We start from the raw sequence: 14,578 nt of genomic DNA, 5'->3' as shown, positions 1-14,578 counted from the left end.
GTCACAGCGTGAGCCGAGTGCGTCTCGTTCGCGGGAAAGACACGCACGAGATGTGGTGGGTGTGGACACAAGCCTCCACCAATGACAGGCGAGTGGAGAACTCACGTGGTCAAACATGACTTCCCTTGGCGCCCACAAGACTGTTTTTACTTCCCGTTCTTCCTGTCGACTTTATTTCTAACACAGAGGCCACACACTGGTACTCATAAAAGTACTAATACCACAAATAAACAGTATACAAAAAGATACTACACAGTAAAAATACTCAAGTGACAGTGCTGAATTGCAAGTCTTAGTTTGATATATAAGTATAAGCTGGAAAAACTGTACTTTTAAACTGTATTAAAAGTAAAAGTACGCTCCAGAAAAATGGTCCATGTGACTAGTTTTATTATTATATATCATAGTATTGCATATTATGCCATTACATTGTTATTACTCATGCATTCGTGTAAAAGCAGGATTTTACTATTGTATTTGATCATGGTAATTTTTAACTATTTTTGTATGGGGCTGCAACTAATTATTATTTTTATTATGGATTGATCTTTTGATTATCTTTCAATAAACTGATTGATTGTTTGGTTTGTAAAAATTCTGAGAATAGTGAGAAAAGCCATCAAAGCCCAAAGTGACACCTTGACAATGGTTGTTTTGTCCAACCAGCAGTCCAAACTTCAAAATGATTACAAATGATAAACAATTAATGATAATAAGAAGATGGAAAAGCAGTGAACCCTCACATTTGTGAACCTGGAACCATTTAATGTTTGCTGTCTTTGTATTGAAAAATTATGTTATGGTGTGAATGATGTTAAAATAGTTGTAAATTGATTCCCTGTCAGCAAACTAATTAATTAACTAATCATTGCAGCTGTGCTTGTGTACTGTTGGGGAGGTTTGATTTATAACACAAAAAATCATATTTTACAAGTTCTTCATATGTTTTGTGCAAAAATCTTAATTTGTAAAGTAACAAGTAACTGATATGTAGTAGAATAACAGCAGAAAGTGACATGAAAATAAAATTTAAGTGAATAAATATCAGTAAATATGAATAAAGGTACTTAGTTTTATTCCACCAGGTAAAAGAGCAACACACACTGTACAAGTGCATCATCCACTTCCTCAGTAATCTGTGCTATTTCTTTACCACCAGCAGAGCGCAGCAGAATACTGGAAGCACCATGAGTAATAATATTCACCAAATATTTTTATGTTCATGTGACAAGTAGTCACACTCAATAATTTGAAAAATTTGCAACAAGAGATATAGGTCACTGGACTTGTTTTAAAATGCTATTGTCAAGGGGGCATACAACTCATCACCCCTCCCTCCACTGGGCAGATCTGACCACAACCTGGTGCACCTCTTGCCTGTGTACAGACCTACAGTACACAGTCTACTGGCAACAACATGTACAGTGAGACAATGGTGTGATGAGTCTCATGAGGCTCTGAAGGACTGTTTTGACTCACCCAAATGGGATGTTCTCTGTGAGCCTCACGATGAGGACAATAACAGTCTCATACACTGTATCACAGGCAACATCAGATGTAGAGAACACTGTACCCACCAAGGCAATACAGTTGTTTTCTAACAAAAAGCCCTGGCTTCTCCAGATCTAAAGGCCCTGCTGAATTAGAAGTTTACATGATACATACTAATAAAGTCCCCCATAGGCTTCTATAATGACTTTAACATTTATAATTTTAGTCCATAATCATGGATTGTACATTTAAAGTAGAACCCATCCTTTTTTAAGAATTCACATTTCTTATTCCTGTGCCCCAGAGCAGTTTGGTCAATATTTGTGAACATGCAACACTCTAGAAACTAAAAGGAGAACCTTCAAATGTGCAATGTCACCCCAGGTTGCTCTATAACAATGAATGGGGCTCTGACACTGTCAGGCCATAAACTGTTTGTGTAAGTTCTTCTACCAAAATGAGTTTTTCAAATCTTAAACTTTATGTCCGGTTCAAACTCTGGATGTGACCTGTTAGGGGTGCACTACACAGCTACTGTAGATTATGGTCTTAGGGAGGTCATTTCTGTCATCAAAGTATTTTCAGCTATATAACTTCAGTAGCCTGACTGATGAAAGCAAGCCTTCAACTTCTTGAGACATTGACACAGAATTCTATACTTCCAGAGTATTTTTTTTAATGCAGTATCATGTATGTAAATGTGACATAAAGTCAGCAAAGTTTTGATAGGGCTGAGAGAAAAAAAATATTTTCGTAGTTCATAATTTTGTAGTTTCATTTTTTAGTTTCGCTAAAACTAAGAGTTTTTTGTGTGCAAGTTGTTTTCAATAAACTTTTAAGTTGAGTGAACGAATTGAGATTTACAGTGTTTGCAAGTATTAAAGCATAAGTCAGCAGTGCATATATGCAGTGTCCTCGTTTCAGCAGAAATCCTCAGATGAAAATATTATACTACCTGGTAATGCTCTCAGCTGTGATGTATAAAAACTTAAAATGACTAACTGCATATGTTTATGTTATACTGTCAAAGTGTAGTGTAAATAAATACGACTAAACACCAGAGAAAAGATGGCCTTAAATATTCAAAACAACCAAACATCCACCCACATATGACTTTTTGGCATATGGTGTGTGGGTGATAGAAAACATCTAATTAAGACAGCATTATGAAACCTTACACAGCAGACATTATGAGGAGCTGTTTTAGTTTTCCATCACTAATCAATGAGTAAACCTAAACTTTATCTATCATGCCATCGTAAGCATCCAGAGGGTATGTGTATTAGACAAACAATACAAGTCCTATCTTTTATACAAAACCACAATTAAAAGAGTGACTTTCAGCAGAATGAATACAGCTTGTTTTTGTACATAGATAATTAAATGTCTTTTACAATGGGGACAATGAGGAAATTCATTGCCTTGGTAACTTGCAACAGGTTTCTAGGAGTTTCTAAGTCATCTGAAAAGCAGGCAGATAATTAAAAAGGCCAAAATTTCCTGACGCAAATAGACAGCAGGAATTTTGACTTACCTTTGTTGGAGAAGTACAGCTGTCGCTAATAACATTAACAGTGGCTCAGTTCTATTCAAGAGTCCAATAAGCCATGACAGTGTGACAGTGAGGTGGCATGAACAATACCAGGACCCTGAAACTGAAGCAGCTGATGGCATTCAGACCTGTTAATTTTATTATCAACACCTGTGCTCTTTCATACTGTGACAGGCTGAAATGTCTTGTGTGAAAAAGATCTATTCAGGATGAGTATTAGCAGAACCAGCAGGGTCAAAGAGCTATCATTTATGCTTGTGCGAAAGTATCTAGCCCTTAAAACAATTGTTCATTCCTCTGTGAGACCAAAGAGATAGAGAAATAATCATATGCAAGGTGGTGAAAATGTGGCCTGAATTATTCATTTTTTTAACAAAAAAATATGTCTAATTATATTAAGCAACAAATTTTCTTTTTCCGCAACTAGACGCTGGTGAGATGACATCAATCTTAGCAAACAAAGACAGGGTAAATCTCCTCATATTAATGATGTAAAAACAGGAGCGAGGAAATGAATATTCAATGTTCAGCACCATCTCTTCATTATGGTTGACAAAGTCCAAAGACAATTTTTCTGACTAATTAAATTCTGTCTTCAAACAACCATCTTCATCCTTTCATCCTTTACTGCATTTTCCTGTATTGCACACAAATCTTCTTTCCTGTATCTGCAGTGTCCATGATGGTGGTTCAGCCAGCAGGCACTCTAATAAGGCTGATGCAACAGCGTTGGCTTGATGTGGTGAGTTTCTATAGTCAGTGCTAACCTGTGTTTTACAATGTCAAGCGTTTCCTCACCTCTCACCCTTTTTAGTACACTGCCCTGAGAGGAGTACGGCTACAAGCCAGAGAGCACTATACACCAAACTCATTAAATATTTATATTCCAAGCACAGAAATCCTCTTGAAATACTCCATCCCAATGACAGGCATTTTCACAAACATAATTATGCTGGTTTGAGCCGTGTCAAGTGCTTTATGAAATAAGGTGGACAAGAAGTCTGAGGTGCAGCCTTGGATAACATTATGAAACGTTACATTTTTGCTCTGCCCTCCCTGAGGCCATCGCCTGCCCCAAGCATGATTTATGAGTAAAAACACACACAGCTCATTCACTTAAAGCATGAATTGGGGTTAAAGAAGAGAACGCCTGTACATCCCACCTGATTGAGAGCTGCAGATTAAAAGTCGTGCACTGGGAATGTTTTTTTTTTGTACATAGAAAATTGAACCTTGAGAGAAGCAAAAAATATTTTTCTCACAAACAGCATCAACCAGGCTGGACTGTGGTAGATAAACCTGCCTCTGAAGGAATCTCTTTTCATCCTTTCCATCCCTACCAGCTACCAAACAGAGGATGTTTAAGTCATGTAGCTGATGTTGAAATACATCAAATTTTTATTGTCCTTCAAAACTGTTATCCTCTGCTGTCTGCTGGGGCCACCAAATTGCAAAGTTGTGTAGTACAGCTAAAATTACTGCACATTGTCTCCATCTTTTTTTGGCCTTTTCCAAAGTCAGAGGGACTCAGACATTTGTGGGGAAAAAATAGCATCTTACAAAAATTGATTGTCATGTGCTGCATAGTTATAAGCTCAGAAACCACACAGTAAGCCTACATCAGAGATGAGTTATTAACATAGTATTGAATCAGCTTTTATTACCTGTACTCCCATTGGGAATTTAAAATACTGCCTTCACTGCCAGGAGGTGAGTGGCAGCTCAGCAGGCACCGGTTTATCATGGCTTAGCCTACAAGTAAGGATGAGGATATCTGTCAAAATGATTCAACACCTGGCAGCGTTTGGACCCTGTGAGTTAGACTGCACCAGTGCCATCAGTTTAGGAAAGGTGGGAAAGAACTGATAATAAACCTCCTCAAAACAGTATTAATATAATACTTAAATTTAACAACCATCTCTGTGGAGATATGTTTGAGGAACAGAACAAGGCAATAAAGCTGATGAGAGAGTAGACAGTCTTTACATCCCTTTTTATCTTTTTCCTTTGATGAGCTACATCAGCATCATCTTACCTGTTCTTCTTCTTCTTCTTCTCCTTCTTCTTCTTTTTATTATCATTATTATTATTATTATTATTATTATTGTTAATAATACCCTTTTTTTCCCTCCTGGGTACCTTTCTTTCTCTACAACCACTCCTGAAGTGGTGGTATTCGAAAGCAGCCTCTTTGGGACTCCTCTTAGCATAATGAGTAGTGCACATCAGGCTCATGTAGGGAGTGAGTCCCTGTGCACTGCTGGGACTGTATAGTGAGAGAAAACATGAAATAACAGCTCAGCCTTTCCTCTCTCCCTCTCCTCCTTCCTTCCTACCCCCCCCCCATCTTTTCTTCCGCTGCTCCGCTGCTTAATAGGGTGGCCAGATAATCATAGGTTCTTTCTTTGTTGTTGCTCTCACTTTACAAGACATAAGACAGATTTTATGATCACAGGGTCTCATTTTTTTACTTTTATTTCTTCACAGTAAAACAGAGAACAGAAAAAGTCCAAATGCAAACGACTAATGGCAGTTTGCCTCCTCACAGCGATGAGCTCAGCTCTCTTCTGTCACGGAGCCTTATTGAAATACCATAACTATGTAAGGTTCAGTCACATCTTAATTCAGCCGCCTCTGGGGGAGCCGAGGTGGAGGCAGTCACTAATAGTGGAGTGATAGCGCAGTCAGCAGATTTAACACCAGCTGCAGTATCTCTCGGTTTCTCTGTCTAGAGAGAAAGAGAGAGCAGAGAGAAGAGATATGGAAAAAGATATTAAAATGAACAGTATGTAGTCTTCTCTATGGTGCAGTATGAACAGTTTTCTCTATATTTAGACACATTTAGTTGCTGAGTCTTTGCAAACAAGGTTATTTAATCCACCCACGCAAAGAAAACATGCAAAATTTGACCATAAAAAAAAAACACCTGGTGTTATTTCGTTTTCTATCCCTGAGATGCGCCAAAGCTGTACACACACTGATTTGCAATTCAAAAGTAATTTAACCACCCTCATTTTTTTCTTTCTCTTTTTTCGCAAGAGAATATAGCTTTCTGATTTAGACATGCTTTCATGTCTAACACCATGTAGGGAAATTTCTGCTGGAACTGAAAATATACTAGGGCTATAGCTGATAACTGTATTCATGAATTAGTTATAATCAGAGTGTGAATTATAAAATGACAATCAGGGGGGTCAACTTTTTCACCAGAAACTGCTTCAGTGAACTGAAGTGTTACAGTGATTACAGTATCTTGGTTGTTTAACTAAAGCTGTCAAATACATGTGGAGTAGAAAGTACATTCTTTCTGAAATGTAATGGAGTGGAAGTATGAAGTAGCATTAAATGGAAATACTCAAGTAAAGTACAAGTACCTCAAAATTATACTTAATTACAGTACTTGGAGTAAATGTACTTAATTACTTCCCACCACTGCTAATACACTTAGTCAGCCTTCAGCACACATGGATTTTAATATTGTTCAATTACCCAACCAGCTTGAACTATTGAATTCCTGACTGAAAACAAAGGCGGTGCCTATTGAAAGGCTAATATCGCAAAGGGAAAAGACTAACTTAACTACCACAGCCACAACCACATCCATTGTCTCACTTCACATAACTGAGCACCAGTGTTTGCTAAAATTAGATGGCATTTTATATTAGCAATGAAACTCTAAGCAAAAACTGGAAATGAAAAGGCAACTAGTTAGCTAAACTGTAACTGAAGTTAGTGATTGTAACGAAAGTTAGAAACTAGCTAACATTGGCCTCGCCCCCCGAACTGTTGTTTTTACCTCTTTTTTTTGGGGGGGGGGGGGGGGGGGGGGTGGGGGGGGGGGGGGGGGGGGGGGGGGGGGGGGGGGGGGGGGGGGGGGGGGGGGGGGGGGGGGGGGGGGGGGGGGGGGGGGGGGGGGGGGGGGGGGGGGGGGTGAGGGTTTAGGGGGTTCAATCCCCGCCATAATTCAAACCCTGGTTATAATTGTAAATTGTATTCCAAATAAATTGTAATCCTTTATGTAGAATGGATGGGTCTGAAAAATAATGAAAGACCATTTGAAGTTTGCTTTTTATCTCCACTTGATCTGAGTCACTGAGGTGCTCAAAGCTGAAAGGTTTTCTCCTCACCTCCAGCTTGATTACTATTCATCTAACTTTATCTGCTGTGAACTGTCTGCTTTATTGCATTTAAGCACGCTGACAATGAAGAATTTCCGCCATAGTAAACACCGCTCAATTCTAATCTGAGGAAGAGATCATATTAAACTTCATTAGCTGAATTGGTGAGTTTCTCTTATCTATTAACCCCTCTCCTCCTCTGTCTCCCCTCCCATGGTAATTGAAAGAGCAGATGTAATAAGGTAATTGACTCATCACTCAGACTGCTCAGCCCCTCTACATGTAAATATCCGGTTTCCACAATGACTTTTGATTTTCACACTCCAACTTAAATTCAGATACGCTCACGGTCTCTTCAGATACCATTAGCGCGCTCCAGGCTGTTTCAACCTACTTCCCCATGTGCATCCCAAATAGATTAATAAAATTGTGACCACTTTCACAGCACATGAAAGGCATGTGTGAAAAGAGGTTGCTGAGTTGAAAGTGATCCTTAACGTGACTAAACGTATTACTGCCCTGGGTTAAGACATGGGTATAAGGAGTATAGAGCCTGAGGATATCGAAAGCAACTAAAGCAATTAACCCCATTATTAAATGTCTAAATTCCTACTGTCGACAGGTTTATCCTTTAGAGTCGTAGGTCAGTCCCTTAATGTTTCAAGAGTCCTTTGTTTATCCTTCCCTCATTTCAAGGGTAAAGAGCTATTTTACAAAACATTATTTTGGTGCACCAGTATGCCTAATCTCAGCTCTAATATTTTAACATGGGGAGGGTAAATTAATTCCTGGAACATATACTGCAGCCACAGCTTGATATTTCTTTTTATCTCCTAAGATCTGAATCTAGAAGTAAATTCTGAGAAAATGTTTAAAGACTTTAGCTGAGCGCCAACCAAATTTATTTGCTGCCTTATTTCTGACCAAAGGAAATGGTTGGTGATATTCCATGTTTTCTTACTGTCAGTGAATCCCATGATAAGTCCAAAACTAACAATGCATTATACAGTTGGATAATACTCTCTGATTTCCCTGACCTGTCAGTCAGCTCATTCGTTCCTACTTAAGGTGTATATCTTTAAAGACTGGTCAAGAATATATACTTTCAATTTTAAAAGAGATTAAATTATGTTCCAAAACAGCTGGGCACTATAGTTTTAACAAATTTTGCTCAAACAGGAGAAAATAGCTTTCTGTTGAGGACTATTTTAAGGTGTGGATTAATACACATTTGGTGTACAAGTGAGTATTTATAACAATAGTATAGATGTATGTGTAATTGATTCACAATAAACTGCAATGACCATGTTCATCCTATCAAAGGAAATGGTATGGCTCACTGATGTGTTTTTAATAGCATCTGGATGACGAATGAGAATAGACCATATCAGGCTTTGGCTACACAAGAAATAGCCTACATCAATTCATTGGTTCATTTGGTCTATTTATGGTATTTGATGACAGTTAGAAAAACATCACCAGCTGTATTCTGTAACGTACATAAAGAAATTCAACACACTAAAATTCAAGTTTTATGTCATTAATTTTATTTGAAAAAGGCCAAAATTACGTCCTGTTTTTATTATATCCTAAAAGTCAGTAAATGTTTTTGTTGACCATTAATTGTAAAAATCTAAACTTATATAAGGAAACAAAGTGGTTCCAAATTACATCCTTTAATCTTCAAGACTACAATGTTAAATGGTCCTTTTCCACAAACCTTACAGTCACTATAACTGTATTAATGTGTCACTATTCTCAAGACTGATTGGAAAATGTATTCAGTTTGACACAGTTGTCAGAAGATTTGATTCTCAACAGCTTGCCATCCAAATCACTTGAGACGATCTTAAAATGAAGATAAATGACATTTTACCAGAGTGTGTGCATATGTGATGGAGTCCATTTTTTCCATCCTACACATATATTTAGGTATATCTATTCACAGAAAGAAGTAAAAGTATATCTGATTGCAGCTGTAAAAGGAGTGTTCATATTTTTTTTATCTAAGGTGGGGAAGAAACAGAGAAAAGATGCAGAGAAACAGTGTCAGCAGCCTTTGACAAATGGCCAGGAATCAGGGGTTTCTGCTGCAGTGAAGGAATTGAGGCACATGTCTCTGACGCCTGCACCCAGAGGAAACACTTCAGCCTGCTGCTGGAGGTTTAACTGCAGTCCCGTCTCCCTGTGGGATAATCCTGCTGTTCACACTCTACCAGTGTGACATAAAGGTTTATCTGTATGCCAAACAAGTGAAAACAAAGAAAAAATACAATGATTTGTATTATTTCAACTCGTAACTGTTTAAAATCAGGGATCTCTTGGGTGTTAAAGCTGAATTGGATGTGTTGCAGTGCAGATTGATTTATTTTTGTGTAATTTCTTGTGGGAAAAAGAGGCAGGTATTTTGCACACAAGCCTGGAAACATGCAGATATTCCAGCAAAACATAAACTGGTGATCAAATGTGGTCCAGCAAGCAGAGGGAAAGCTGCAGTCATTCTAGGTGGGTGTTAATTCCTCTAACAACAATACCGGACTGTTTAATGTCTCTGCTAACAGTAGAAACCAGGCTTCTTGCTAAACAGAAAATTACTGATTAGTACAGACATTGTGGCACATTTCCTCTACACAGACTCCTTTTAACCCCTGTGCAGTGAGATAATGTATGTTGTTTTTCTGCATAATTTACTGGGATCAGACTCATTTCAGTAATGAATGCAATTACAGGTTCCCCTTTATGACTAACATCCTGATTGACCCATTACTGAAGAGCCATACTGTTTCAAGGTCCTTTCAGCAGGCTGTATGTGTTCGGGTAGAATAACGTCCAAAGAAATACAGTGAAGCGTACAGCAAAGCTCATTTATCAGAGTGACATACTGAGAGCCAACAGAGCATTTTATGAACACAATCAAATATAGAGCTTTTATTAAAATGCTAAATAAATCTGTTGTCTCTCTTCACATGGAAATGTGATGCTGAGACACAGCAGGTCGAACATTTGATGGTGAAATTAACTCAGTAGTTTATTTCAGACTGCAGTTACTCAGCTTTTCTGTTATTGTCAGTTATGCAGCTCAACAGCAACACTGCTCTAGCAACATGTAATTATAAATTTAGTACATGGTCTGAACATGTTATCAAGTTTAATCTAAATATGGTGTCACTTTCTGATAAGACACCCTTTGTAAAGGGTTTATAACTTCTGACTTGTGACATTTTTCTTGCCAGGGTAGATGGAAAAATTGATACCATTCTCATATGGTATCATTTTAAGAAATATGAAGCTACAGATAGTTAGCTTAGCATAAAGACAGGAAATAACTAGCTTGGCTCCGAAGGTGTTAAACCTACCAGCACCCGTGAAGCTCAAGAATTAACACTTCTTCTCTGTTTAAAACAAGTTTAAAACTGCTGTTTTACAGGGTTTATGTGCTGGACTATTAGGTTGTAGGTTGCTAGTCATTCAAGGGGCTATTTGTAAATTTTGTGTGCTGCCGAACATGGTTTCTTGCTAGGGGCAGGTGGTGGTGATTGTCACTAGACAAAAGTTTTGGCCATCGTTGCGTTTACAAGACAAGTGGTTATAATTCTCTCTCTGAGCAGCGCTATTTCTTCAGGGCACATTGGAGGATAAAGTGAGTCGCAATCGGTTAGCGTGCTAACTTCTGTAGAGTTAACACTGGTGTTGCTTTCCACTGCTGCAGACAGCTCTTGGCGAGTAAAGGAATAAGGTTTGATGCTGAACTCACAATGTGTCTTCTAGACTGGTAAGTAAACAGCTGTTAATGCTAATGCTAGCTATGTAGCAATGGCAAAACTTACAAGTAGCTCCTTTAATGAACTTTATGATGCTGCTGTCATGTTGGAGTTATCAAGTTCCTGTCTCATAAAAAACTTTCATCATCCAAGTAATAACTACAACTGGGAACCTCAGACTTATCTGAAATGTTCGCTATACCATCAGTTAAACACAAGTGGCTAAGAAGTGAAGCAAATAGGGATGTCTCACTTACAAAGTCAGTCATTCAATGTTTGAATGTTGTGGATATAGTGTTATATTGTCCATAAACATAATGCCATTATTTGACAATAACAATTAGGAAAATCAAGGGAACATCAGTAAATATCAGTGTTTAATGGAACCCCCTCTTGTTTCATGTAGGTTTTACTTTTAATTACATAAATATAAAAGTACAATCATTGGTATAAATGTGCAACTTGCAAACAGAATTAATTTGCATACATTAACTGGATGTTACACCACAATGCAAGCAACATGAGACACACACCAAGGTGTAGCTGTAGATGTTGATAGAGGCAAAGGTCAACATAACTGTGGATTACAGACACCTGAAGCAGCTTTTGAATTGAGATCTCTGAAGTTTGTGGCTCCATATCATCCGTCTTCATATATATATAATAAAAAACACCAGGCACATATGTCCTGTGGTTTTGGAAATCAAGATCCAGATCAAAGCCAACAATGTGACTCTTGTTAAAGATCAGAAGCAGCCAAGCACAGCTGTAATACATCATCCTGTTACTGAGCCACTCAGCTGTTTACCTGCCCGCTGGTAACAGCCATTTCCAGTTTGCTCCAGCCAAATTAGTATAAATATATTTTGTTCCTGAAACGAGCAGTGTTAACAATGTCAAAATACGAAAGAGTTCACGCACTCTTCCTCAGAGGAAAGTGGAGCGCAAGCACAGTGTTGTGAATCATACTGTGATCAGAAAAAAATAATAGCTTTGCTGAATAAATGATAATGCCATTAGCACCATCAACAGCCTTCGAGATCACCACTAACAACATCTCCAGTCTCTGCTTATTTCAAACAAATTGTTTTATTATGGGCTTGTAACAGCTATGGAGCATGACATTTTAATGGAGCTATTTTACAGTCAAAGTGCTGTTGACTACAGAGCAGAATTTCCAGTGTGAATACAGTAGAATATGTGGTGAGTGGAATAAACACTGGCAGTGTTGATTTTAACAATTTAAGATTAAATGAATGCTGACAACTTTACACAGTGCTGTGATCCAAGTCTGCTATGTTCACCCTTATTATGTACAAATAGTGTGGGCTATAAATTTTGCATCACTTCAGTCTAATTTTGTGTTGGATGAGAACATGAGAGCAATTAATTACACTAAAAAGAAAAATCAGTGATATCACATCAAAGAGGCATTTCTGCTGATAACAAATACAAACATACAGGGAATCCTAAGACCACCTATCTCCTCTTACAGAAGATACAGAGGACAGTGGAGCAGTTAAAACCATTGCAATCAATGGAGATCAATTTTGCAAAATGCAAAAGGATTGTATAGTACAACACACAAGCTCTAATCACTATAATCTTTTCATAAGGAACCTTTTTGTAATATGCAAGGACTAAAGTAAGGCAATTGATTTCAAGACACGCATGCATTTTAGGTGAGCAAACATTACTCTAAATACTATATTCAATGTCTTAAAAGCTTGATGTATTTCAGGCTTAAGGAAAATACATTTTAATGGATATTATACTGAGTCAAATAACTTCTGGGCGACCTATGTTTAGGGAAGCATTTAAGATAACATTCACAGTCCCTTAATTCTCATTATCAGTCTTTTACACACTGGTTTGGACACACATATGCACACACATGCTCCTTGTCAAAAGTAAGGTTGAGGATATGATGCAGCTGATGGCAGGAGGGGCTTTTAAAAATCAGTAAGCAATCCTGAAACCTCTGCCACTGTCACCTTAAGCCTCAGAGGGAAAATGAAGGTTCACATATAACGCCATTCAAGAATCATTATTGTAGAGATGTGCCAGCAAAACTCCCTCCCTTCATGAAATACTACAGCAGGGAAACACCACTGAATTCAAACTACAGTATGTCATTTGCTACAGCAAGCCCATACTCCTCCTCAAATGTCTTAGGGTTTGACACTTTTCTATGGCTGCAGTGTCACAGATAAAAACAGTGTGGCAACACATGACCCCCCCCCCCCCCCCGGCGCTGCCAGCTTCACATCATCATTGCCAATATACGCTCACTCTGCTGCTCATGAGCCTCTCTGTTGGGAATTGTTGAAGGAATAAATTGACATTTTGGGAAATACACATAGGCTATTCTTGAAGCTACAGCCAGCAGCCAGTTAGCTTAGCTTTGCATAAAGACAGAAAACTGGGGCAACAACTGGATAGTCATAAAACTAGACATTGAGGTATAATGTGTTGATTAGTGAGCTTCAGATGTGCTGCTAGGCAGACTGTATTATCTAAGGACATAGCCAGGAAGTTAGCATAGCATAAAGACAGGAAACTGGAGGAAACTGCAACACATTACATCTCCACGATTCGCTGTTTTACGAGGGGGGGTTGGGGGGTGGGGGGTGTCACCAGTTGCTAGGTAACCAGTGGAGACTCCAGGAGGTTACTGTCAAGAAAGTGTAGCTAGTTTTTCCATAGCATAAATACTGCAAACTGGGGGAAACAGCTAACCTGGCTCTGTCCAAAGATAATCTGCCGACCATTTATTCTAATGATAACAAATAATCACAGTATATCTCGTCTGTTCAAACTGTACAAACAGCAAAGAGTAAAAAACACTCAATGTGGGTTTATGACTAAATAGCTCCTGTCTTTATGCTAAGCTAACCAGCTCCTGCTCCATATTTGCCACACTGATATGAGAGTGGTATCAATCCTCTCATCTAGCTGTCTGCAACAAAGCGAATATGAGTATTTCCAAAACTCTCAAAATATTCTTTCACACCTGAAAAACCTTGTGTTCACTTTGTGACTCTAATATCCGTATTTGTAGAGTGTAGTCAAGCTCTAAATGCTGCATCTCATCAATCTGTTGACTGATTGTGTAAGAGACATGACAGTGAGACTTTGTCAGTCTTCCACGTGTAGATATCTGAAAGCTATATGTAGAAAAATAGACTTTAAAGAGTCCTCTGTTTTATATACATCTATCTTGTATGGCTTTACCATAATGGCATGCAGGAAAAACTAAGACAAGCCTGAAGATTTAACTACCTGAGTCATTTTCTCTATTCCTCTTGGTGAGACTGGGGAGTAAAGGAAATTATTCAGCTCTATGCTCTGAAATGATGAAAATCAACAAAGTAAAGACCCAGATCCAGTCACGCCTTATTGTAAAAGCGCTTTTTAAGATGTTCCAGCGCTATATTTATATATATATATACATATACATATATATATATATATATATGTATATATATATACACACATTTATGACATGTCTCATATTCACAGTGTAAGGGTGATGAGCGTGAGGAGAGAGCCAAGATCTGCAAGTAAAAGGAAGCAGGAGGGTTTTGGTGCAGTGTGTGTGAAATGAATGCAGAGATGACAGGAAAAAAAGTGAGCGACCTGGGATGATATTAGAT

Source organism: Seriola dumerili, unplaced genomic scaffold (assembly GCF_002260705.1).
Source record: "Seriola dumerili isolate Sdu_G_001 unplaced genomic scaffold, Sdu_1.0 BDQW01000073.1, whole genome shotgun sequence".
NCBI lineage: Eukaryota > Metazoa > Chordata > Actinopteri > Carangiformes > Carangidae > Seriola > Seriola dumerili.
The sequence above is the reverse complement of the archived record's forward strand: the minus strand, read 5'-3'. Positions refer to the sequence as shown.